General features: G+C 35.5%; 1 pseudogene; it reads left to right on the forward strand.

Annotated features, from left to right (window-relative positions):
• Window positions 1-10,015: 10,015 nt before the first annotated feature.
• LOC147609927 (uncharacterized) lies at window positions 10,016-10,695 on the forward strand (annotated as a pseudogene).
• Window positions 10,696-11,488: the final 793 nt, after the last annotated feature.

Consider the following 11,488-nt stretch of genomic DNA (forward strand, 5'->3'; position numbering starts at 1 on the left):
AAAACTAGGTTATGTATAAACATGTGATGATACATTGTGCACCCTATTATGCATGAAAGTCCCTTTGTCTATGCAGGATAAAAAAATAAACTACCTTACTGATTTGCTTCATGTGCCAAACATAACAAAGAACCTAGTTTTTATTGCAGCATGGTCTATAAGTGTTTCATGGACGTTATGTAGCGGATTTTAATAATCAATACCACTTGGTTCTGCAAGGGAAACAAAGTTGGCAATGTTTACATTGGATGTAAGCATGCCTAAAGTGAAGGCTGCGATGTTGATGTGATCTAGACATTGATATTTGGCATAAACTCATTGGACATGTCAATTTTCAGTGGTCCCAAGGTTGCCAAAGTTCATAATGCATGGAATGCACAGAGTATGTGAATCATGATAATTGATGCTAAACATGTATTTCTACATAATAAGTAGACCTTGGATATTTTGATGTTTGGGGACTAACAAACATGCAATCAAGTAGAGGATGCCATTATTATATGTCTTTCATTGATAACCACACTAGGAAAATGTGGGTGTATTTCATGAAAGAGAAAAGTGAAGTGTTTATTCACTTTCAGAGCTTCATAACTATGGTAGAGAAAGACAAAGGCATGCACATCAAATGCCTAAGTTTAGAGATTATGGGCGAATATTTCTCCAATGAATTTAGCCATGGGATAAAGAGGTGATTTACATGTAGGTACACCATGCACCAAAATGGGGTTGCAGAAAGGAAAAACTAGCATATTACAAAAGTTGCCCGTGCATTGATGATGAAGTATGCCTCACTATTTTTGGGATGAAGTAATAGCAACTGTAGTTTATATCATACATAGGATGCCCACTTACTAGTTCATGACATGAAGCCTGAATAAAAGTTTACTAGTAGAAAACTAGGTTTTGCACACTTGAAAGTATTTGGGTGCATTTCTTGTGTACATGTACTAGATGAGGTTTAGCACACTTGAAAGTATTTGGGTGCATTTCTTGTGTACATGTACTAGATGAGGTGAGAAGTATCCTAGCACTTGAAAGTATTTGGGTGCATTGCATGTGTACATGTACTAGATGAGGTGAGAAGTATCCCAAGGTAGAAAAATGTATATTCATTGGTTATTCCCTTGAGTAGAAAGGCTATAGATGCTATAACCCTACTATGTGTTAGATGCGAGTGAGTAGGGATGTTGCATTCAATGACCACCACCAAATCCTTCCTAGATACATTATTATCATCCACAAGGGGATGTTGTGTTTAATGAGCACACAACGTATGAGATACAAGTGAGCAAGGATAAGCACCACCGAATCCTTCCTATATACATTATTATCATCCATAAGGGGATGTTCCTCTCCATTGCAAACAATGGAGTATTCTTACCGAATATATTGAAGGAAGTCATGCTTTTTTCTAGCTAGTATATACCAATTAAGGATTCTATAAAGGTTGAAGCAAAGAATCAGATAAGTGCCTTAAATGTTGACAAATAATCACAAGCACTTACTAGACTAGGAGAGTCCTCTAACAACGGTTCTATTGTGAGACCTTGGTTAGGCAGGTTAATATAAAATGATAGGCATTCTATTGTGTCATGTGGTGGTACTATAGGTGCTAAAAATCCATCAAGCTCACTTATATTACACAAGGGAAAAGAAAAAGTGGATCAACCTTTTATAATGTTTGATGTTTCAAAAGGTCACTCCTTTATTGATGGAGATGATGGCTTAGAACAAAGCCTTAATGAGGAGAGATGTTTGATAAACAATTAGCTAGCTCGTGCGTTTTTACCTCCTTTCTAGTAGGAATAAACTTGGCCATTTTTGTCAACCTGCCACCACCTAAATCGAATCATATCCTTAAAACAAAAAGTCATAAAAAACAACAACAAAATCGTACAAATGGCAACTCAAGTCCATTTTGCCAAAAAAACATAAAAAAGGACTACTTTTTAGAGTTTTTTTGAAATAAAGCACTTTTTTGTAGGTGTGCTTTCATTTTTTTATAAATATTTCTATCTTTTTAGACATTCTAGAATGCATTCGATAACTTAAATCAAGAGAACTCTAAAAAAAAGACTTGATTTGGACCAAACCAAAACCTTCACATTCCATGAAAATTTGAGTATAAAAACATTACACTTATTGTAGAAAAAAAATTCTTCTCCTTGCAACTAAGAGAGATCTTTGACCTTTTGCTTCAATATTTCTAGAGTTGTCCTTCCCCTTTCTGCTTTGTTTCTTTCCTGTGCTTTGCTAATTTTTGGTGCTCCATGCTCTACTGCTTCCTGTAAATCCTCAAAGCTTGTAGAATGGGCACTGCAAAAAAGATTCAAGAGTGTCAATATTTTTCCAATAGAAAAAATTAATTCAAAATAACCAACACAACCACTTTAAAATATCTAGAACTTTAAACTTAACTTACATTTTTCTTTTGTAGTCTTTGCTGTGTCTCGCTTTGCTTTCAACTCCTTCTTGGGAATTTTAACGTGAGATAAATCTTGTCTCTATATTCTCAAGAAAGGGGGAATCTATATTCTCAAGAAAGAGGGAAGTGAGAGAGTGGGGTTTAGACTTTCATTTTGTGACTCCATATATAAATTGTACACCTCTCTTTTAAAAAAATTATCGGGGAGATGTGTGAAGTTTAAGTTAGGTAGCACCTGTCCATTGAAGGTGATAAAGTTTCCCAACCATTGCTTTAGGAAACAATATTGGGGGTTTCATGTGTGCTAAATGTTAAAGAAAAACTTTCTTGTGTCACTTTTGCTAAGATTTTTTTAATTCTCAAATTTCTTATGCCAAATACCTTTAAGAAACTTGCTCTATAAAATGCAGCATCTGAGACCGCATATTTAGTTGACAAGATGGAGCATCACACACAAGACCTTAAGAACACATTTTGTGCACCTCTCCCTAAACTGAAAAAATTGCTACGCTTTAGGTGGATTTTCTGAAATCCTAAGCTCCTCAAACAATTTCTGACACAACAAAAATCTCTACATGTCTCTCGAATCGCTAGCCTTAAAAAGAAGCCACTGCTTTCTCTCACCTCTTGCCATTCGAGGTTATCTCGTTGTTTGCAATCTCTCTCATTGACCGCTACATTGCCATTAAGCTGTTGTTGCAACCGGACATTTAATTTTCTTGAAGAGAATAATAAAAAAACTCATAAAAATTATATCAAATATCAAAATAACTACTTGAATTAAATTGAAAAATTAAAGCACATATCAAAACATAGAGCAAGAGAAAGAAATACATCACCATCAACACAAGGCAACACAAGACTGGGTGCAATCTTCCCCCCCAACGTGAGTGGCTTCTTCTCACGTGGGTATTTATGATATATTCCAAAAGTAGGCTTTCAGCCAAAAATAAAGTATACATCCATATTTGGACTTTGCCATTTAATTAGCTTTTGTCCTCAATTAGCCTTTGTCCTCAAACCTTCTAAGGTTTGCACAATTTTTCTAATTCAATAATCTAACTTGTGCACATATGCACATTACAAAATAAATCAACTAGTGCTCGTACGCACACTGTACAATAAATTGACGCGTGCACACACACACATCACACTGATGTCAAAATAATATCAAATGCCATAGTACAGTCACAAAATATTGTGAGATCGGTCCATACGCCATGACTCAATCCACCATCCGTGCGACACCTAAATCGGTACCCTCGTAGTGTGCAACACCTAAATCGGTACCCTTGCACACCTCATCACCTAAACTCATAAACATAAACCACGTCAATAGTAACAATCAATTGACATCACATCAATCAATCCTAACGTGTTCATGAGAAATAGGCATCATAAAAAATATATACAAATTTAAATGACCATGATTATTATTCAAATAACATGGGTCATAACAGTCTCCCCTGTTGGGAATCAACTGTCCTCAGTTGCACAATCAATGAGTGGATGGCTTCATGGTACAAGTGGAGGACAAGATCATCACATCAAACAATTTCTGAAAATAAAACCAAACAAATGAACGCATGTGAAAAGGATCTAAGTGTCCCATACCACATAGGTACCTTCCACATACAAACACTCGTTGGTGAAAGATAGAAGACATAGATACGTCTGGGGTAGGTATGTAAAACCAATCTAATGTCCCATACCATAGATTAATTCCACACGACACTACCTTAAGAACAGAAGTTTGAGACGGAGTAGCTAATTCCCTCTGAAACTTTCATTCCGACATAACTTTTCTCTATCCTCAAAATTAGACTACAAGTCTTATTCCAAAAATGAATTAGGTCGAAATGGAAATTCTTATCAACTTAAGATTGAAGAATAATCAATTACTTTACCGTCAATAACTTGATGAATTTTGGGGATTTGTTCTTAATCTTAATCTTGATGAATTCTCGAGATTTGTTTTTGATCTTAATCTTAATCTTGTAATTGTCTAACTAAATTCAAAAATTATAGTCTTTGAATAGGTTTATAATTCTTGAATTTGTGAATCTTACTTGTAAACAATGAAATCGAAAGGGAATCTTGATCTTAAGGTTAATCTTAAACTTGAAGTCAGAACTTGAATAATGATAGACATCTTGCACCCTAGTAGTTGATAGCAAGAACTTGATATACTAGTAATGAATCTTGGCTTAAATTAAAAATACTTGAATGGACGAAAATTGAGAGATTAGTCTTTAGTTAATCATAATTACAATCCTTGAATAAATCTTGTTCTTAAGGGCTTTAAATCTTGTGGTTGAATATATCTTTGACTTAGAGCAATTCTTGGTCTAGAAATAATCTTGTACTTGGATAGATCTTCAACTAGAACACTTGAAAATTTAGATAAAACTTTACTTGAAAGAATCTTGTACTCAGATAGATCTTAAACTAGAACACTTGAAAATTTAGATAAAACTTTACTTGAATTGGTATAAACTTCGTAATTGTGGTTGGTATACAACTTAAGCTTGGTTTCTAGTCACTTGAGAGCTATTTCTTTAGTTTTCTCATCATCACTAAATTCGATGGTAAAGCAATTAATAGCTTGAATCAAAGACTTGCTTGGTTCTTGAATCTTCAAATTGGTCTTAATCTTCTATGAAATGTCTAGCAATCACTTTTACTTGAATTTGGGCAACTAGATCTTGAAGATAACTTTTGCTAATCTTGTCTCGATCTTTCTAGTTAGGTCACGGTATCTAAAATTCTTTTCAAGAGCTAAAGTTTTCTAACTAGGTCTAGAAGAAAAGAATATTCAGAAAACAGATACAAAAGCAAACAAGAAATTGTATACAATAAATAAATTATTATTTTTACACATACCTCCACCTTTGGTTAGTGTGTCGAGTGCGTTAACCTCTTCGGTGTCAAGCTGTTCCTGAATAGTACGATGAATAGTACGATGGTGCGGATATTCACCCATTTCTTGACAATTAAAAGAATAGGAAAAATTTAAAACAAGAGAAAAGATAGGATTTCTTATCTCATATGGAACGTCGAACTAGATGTGAGTCCTGCCAAGTTAGCTCAATACACAAATGCATAATTTTTCAAGAAATAATCCATGTACTCTTTAAAATTTAAAAACTAGTCGTAAGTTAAAGCAAAATTTTAATGATATCTTCACTAACAAGCTGTTTATATTATTCGTACTTCATAAGGATTTAGAAAACAACATTATTCACAAGAATTTGACTAAAGTCTCAAAATTTCTCTTGAGGTAAATTCCTAAAAAAAATATGTAAAAGAAATCCAAACTAACTATATGTACATGAGATTCTTTTCGATAAAATATGAAAAAAATATTTTCTTTTGTAAAACTTTCGATTGGTCTCATTTGAGCTTATTTGAAAGCTTTTAAAGCTTAGTCAAAAGCTTAGATATATATAAAACTTTTATGTTAGTTAATAAGCTTTTAATTAAGCTTATTAAAGCTTTTATAAGCTTTATAATTTCTTTTTCTCCCACAGCTATTCACACAGCGCAGCGCTTAAGAATAAAAAGGAAGATTTTATTTTTGATTTTATTTTTATTTTTATTTTTAAAATAATGCCTCCTGGATTGCACGCGGCCAAGATTTGAGGGACAACCCTTAATGTGGGTTGTAAGCAAAAGCTCACAAAGGTTTTAACCTTCTGCTGCAAATAGAAAAAATTGGGGCCTCCCCTGAATTCGCAGCAAATAGAAAAAAAAAATTGGGGCCTCCCCTGAGTTCGCACCGACCGCCGGACGGATGGAGAAAGAAAAGCCGCTGCCACTGCCGCTGCCGTTGCCGCCCGGGAACGAAGGAGGGAGAGAAGAGAAAAAAAAATTGCCACGCCTCCTGCTGGATTTTGCATAGCCGGCCTGTTGGATTTTGCGCAGCCTGCCTGGCCTTCAGGATGCGCCCGGCCGTAGGATGGAGGGAGGAGGAAAAGGATTATATATATATATATATATATATATATATATATATATATATATATATATATATTACTCCAGCGCAGCGCAGAGGAGGAAAATTAAATAAAACCAAAATAATTTTTGAGAAGACTCTTGAATAATTCTCAACCTTCTATTATAGAAATTGAGCAAAGGAAAGGTTTAGCAATTTTGTTTATGGCTCTCCATGCTCCTCTACTTGCTCTTTCAATCCGTACAGACAGATTAGGAAGAGGATTAGTGAAGAGGAAGGTGGTTTTATGGTTTTGAGAAACCCACTAATGGTTTTCCACCTAGTTTTACCCTTTGGGCAATAGATTGATGGAGATTGATTACCCAATGGTCAAAAACAAGCTTTATTTCATCCATACACAAACAAAAATCCCTAAACATGTTCTTCTTCAATTTAAATTCAAGAAAATTACCAAAATCACCTCTGTTTTTATCGCTTTCACCTCTTTTGACAGCCTTCAAGAAAATTAAATTACACCAAAGCTCTGATACCACTGCAACCGGACCTTTAATTTTCTTGAAGAGAATAATCAAAAAACTCATAAAAATTATATCAAATATCAAAACAACTACTTGAATTAAATTGAAAAATTAAAGCACATATTAAAACATAGAGCAAGAGAAAGAAATACATCACCATCAACACAAGGCAACACAAGACTGGGTGCAATCTTCCCCCCCAACGTGAGTGGCTTCTTCTCGCGTGGGTATTTATGATATATTCCAAAAGTAGGCTTTCAGCCAAAAATAAAGTATACATCCATATTTGGACTTTGCCATTTAATTAGCTTTTGTCCTCAATTAGCCTTTGTCCTCAAACCTTCTAAGGTTTGCACAATTTTTCTAATTCAATAATCTAACTTGTTCACATATGCACATTACAAAATAAATCAACTAGTGCTCGTACGCACACTGTACAATAAATTGACGCGTGCATACACACACATCACACTGATGTCAAAATAATATCAAATGCCATAGTATAGTTACAAAATATTGTGAGATCGGTCCACACGCCATGACTCAATCCACCATCCGTGCGACACCTAAATCGGTACCCTCGCACTGTGCAACACCTAAATCGGTACCCTTGCACATCTCATCACCTAAACTCATAAACATAAACCACGTCAGTAGTAACAATCAATTGACATCACATCAATCAATCCTAACGTGTTCATGAGAAATAGGCATCATAAAAAATATATACAAATTTAAATGACCATGATTATTATTCAAATAACATGGGTCATAACAGTTGTGGTTCTTGTTCGACCACATCAAAAGAAACTCTTCTTGAGCACCATCTAGAACAAGGAGTTTCTTCATTAGCATTCAAATTTGTGTTTACAGAAGGTGTTAGCGAGATAGAAGGGCAAAAGGATTGTAAATTGCTAGGACTACTTAGAAGCTCCATTTGTTAGAGTGTGACAATCAAAATGAACTAACTTGGACTTCTGAAGGGGTGACTTAGTAGTGTTATTCTTTTTTCAATTGAAAATAATTTTAATATTTAATTAAATAAATAATTCCAAATTTAGAAACCATGAGGGGAGGGAAGGGTTCATTTTTCACATGCGCAAGTTGTGTTTGGAGCTCTAGACCCTCAACTAACTTCTCTACAAACGTGTCTTTTTTCAGCAAACAGTACTTCAAGGTAAGCATGCCTTTTTGAATTTTGAATTTTTAGGAGTAATCTTCTGATTTTTTTTTGTTTTTGTAAAATCATTACATTGCCTCAAAATCCTAAAACAAATAAAAAGTACAAAATATACTACAACAACAAATAGAAAAAATGAAACATTTTTGACCTTTTTTTTAACTTTTTTTTGAAAAATTTAAAAATCATGTTGGTTGCTTAGAATTTTTAAAATGACTCTCTTTTCTAAATTCTATTTTTCAAGAAATTTTGGAGTGAAAAATAACGGTCTACATCTCAAGTGGAAGAAACATTTGGATTCCAGAATCCTTTTTGTAATTCTGTAAAAAATATGAACTTGTAAAATTTTTTTAGTGAAACGAAATCCAAAGTTTAGCAAAAAATATGTATTATTGTTAAAATCTTAATTGTTTGGTAAAAAACTAAACATAAAGTGCATGTTGTTTTTTAAAATCCATGCTTTGAGTAAATTCTAGTTCCAAAACCCAGCTTGTGAGACAAAGTGGATTCCAAAATCCAACTTGAGCAAAATTGAATTCTAGAATCCAGCCTCCTTAAAGAACTGGATTCTGGAATCCAACTTGACACAAAAAGTGGATTTTGGAATCCAAAAAGCACCATAAACACAAGGGTTTATGAGGTAGAAGGAGAGAAGACATACACATCTTGCAAGCTTGGGAAGGAGCAAGCAGCTTCAGGTGTATTCCTCGGGTCGATAGGCAAGTGAGTGGAGGCTGTGGCGTGAAGATTCTGTCTAGGAGCAGGCCAGCAGTTTGCAAGCAAGCAGGCCGGGGCAAGGAAGTTGTCCATTCAAAGCTTTTGGCCATGGGACAGATGAGGGCAGGTGCAAGGCATATGCAAGAAGTCCATCAAGACCTTCGCCATTCCTCACATGTCACCCAATAGCCGTTCCTCTAATTGAACCAAAAGCTCAGTGATGCATAGATTGCCATAGCCAAGGACATCTTGAATGATGTTCTCAGCTATGGATGGGGAGGGATTCAAAGAAGTGGTTCATCCACACCAACAATGGCTCCATTTACATTGCCCTAGCTCCCGTACAAACTGCGCCCCGACCTCGGTCAATTGTTCTGTCGCTTCTGCCCCGGCTCCTTACATTACATGCTTGCACTGTCGACCCTGACTTATTGTGCTATCGAACCCAGTTGCCTACACTAACCTATGTGCATTGTCACTTGCCTACGGCCTTGTAGGATTCTAGAATCCCACTCCTCTTTCTACTATTTTTTTATTCTAGTTTTTCCAGTCACTTCTCTTGTCCCCTGTCTGCTGGGTTCTAGAATCCATGATTAACTTTTAGCCATGCCAAAAGCAAGCACGAGCATGCTTGGACACTTAGCTTTGGGCATCATAGGGAGCGCAAGCAATTAATCGATTCAACAACCCCTTTTTTTATTGTTACAAAACACAAAGGACCTTCAAGTGATTCTAACAAGTACTCTTTTGCTGGACGCATCGAGAAAATACAAGAGCACAAAGGCAAAAATAGGGTTTTTTGGCTCAGATAGGAAATCTTCAAGTGACTACATTGAAGTGGAAGGAGAGGAAGAAGAAGAGTCAATATCTTTAAGTGATGAGGAGGTTGACAAAGAACACCCCCCTCTCCACTGATGCAAACCCCTATCACAAGTAAGAAACAAAGAAAAAAGTTAGGTAAATTAAAGGACTCTAAGTTTCTTCCTGAATCATAGATTGTTCCATTTGGTCTTGGGTGGTGCCCCCTTACCTACCACAAGAGATTCAAGCTCTTTCAATGTTTTAAGAGAGAGGGTCAAGCAAAATAACATGGTGGATCCTTTGATTATATTTTTGCCGATAAGTGTGATTGAGCACCCACCAATGGTTCCCAAACAAGAAGAAGACCCTTAGAGGTTTGCACTATTGTTGATCATCATGTTCATAATCTAAAGTATAAAATGAAAAACAAGCCGAATGCCATTATGTTACCCTTGCTTATTTTAGTGGTGGATAGACAACAGTGTCCTAATAAGGAATCTTGGGTGAAGGATAATGCTGAGTCTTACAAATATTGGGTCCTTGGGGGCACTCATTCTTTGCTTGCTGAGCAAGAGCTTATTGTTGAATATGAGCAAGTTGACACTCACAAAATGGCTATGCTGGTTTAACAAATGAGGAGGCAAAGGTACTTTCCCTTGACCATAATATTGACTCAGATTTTTGAATGGAAATGACTTTCATTCAAAAGATAAGGTTCTTTCATAATGAGTGGATTGATTCCTTGAAGTGCGGTGAGAAAATTGATAAGAAGTTTTGAGTTGCACTTTGTGAAAAGTGTGGTCTTGAAGTGAGAAAGAAAGGTGGTCATGGAGCAAGTCAAAAGCCCAATGTGAGACAATATGATAACTATTTTCAACTTGCCTTTCGTGATGGAGAAATTTGGGATCTATAAGAAGATATTTTTAAGCTACATGAGCAAGGAAAGTTAAAAGGTCAAAAGTTAAGCAAGTCACTTGTTGTTGCAGCTTCCAAAGGCAAAGGTGCCTCAGGTGATGATGCACCAAAGCCCATTCCCAAAGAAATGAAGATAACAGTGTGGAGACAAGACATTTGTAAGGAATTCGTGAGAAATTATTGATCATTGCAGTTCTCTCATTTGTGAAGGGTGGAAGCATCTCTCTAGAGCAAATGGGAGAAGAATTTGAAAGGTTTGTTTGTTAAATTGACTCTTTTGTTTTTTGAAGTTTTACTTGTTTCACCAGCTCTAATTTCTTTGGTTGTCTATTAGGCGAAAAACCATGCTTCACATGCAGAGAATAATGATTGAAAAGTTGAATTGCTCTAATTGGGATGAGTTAGTGCTCTACCATCCAGACCTAAGTAAACCCCAAGTGTTGGAGAAGTACATGTTGTTATTTGGTAACACGATGAGTTGTTTATCTTGCCTTCTCTTTCTCTTTTCTAGTAGTATGTCTAAAATTCAAATGCATTCACCACCATGGTCTTTGAGGAAAAATGACTTTTGATGTCTTTTGGGTTGTGTCTTTGGCTTCTAGAATCCCAAGACAATGTTTTTTAATTGTTTGTGGCTTTGATTTCTAAAATCCCAAGGGATGTTTTATTTATGGATTTAGTTTATAGAATCTTTAAAACGACCCCCTTTTTTGAAGGATTAGGATTTTAATAACCAAATATTGGCCTGGTTTTTAGAACTTCTTTTTTTTTTTTGCTTTGGATTGTAGAATCCACTAATACCTTACCTTATGAGATCTAACTGTGCTTAAGCTTTCATCTTTATTGAACAAACTTTTTTTTCACCTCACATCTTGCTTGGTTTTTTTTTAGAATAAAGATCCATGGGTCGCCATCAAGCAAAATCCCTTTTGACTTTGAGCAATTTCTTTCTCGTGTTGTCGTCTAGAGAGGAGGAG

Source organism: Cibotium barometz, chromosome 50, assembly GCF_041138505.1.
Source record: "Cibotium barometz isolate CiBa-2024 chromosome 50, ASM4113850v1, whole genome shotgun sequence".
Lineage (NCBI taxonomy): Eukaryota > Viridiplantae > Streptophyta > Polypodiopsida > Cyatheales > Cibotiaceae > Cibotium > Cibotium barometz.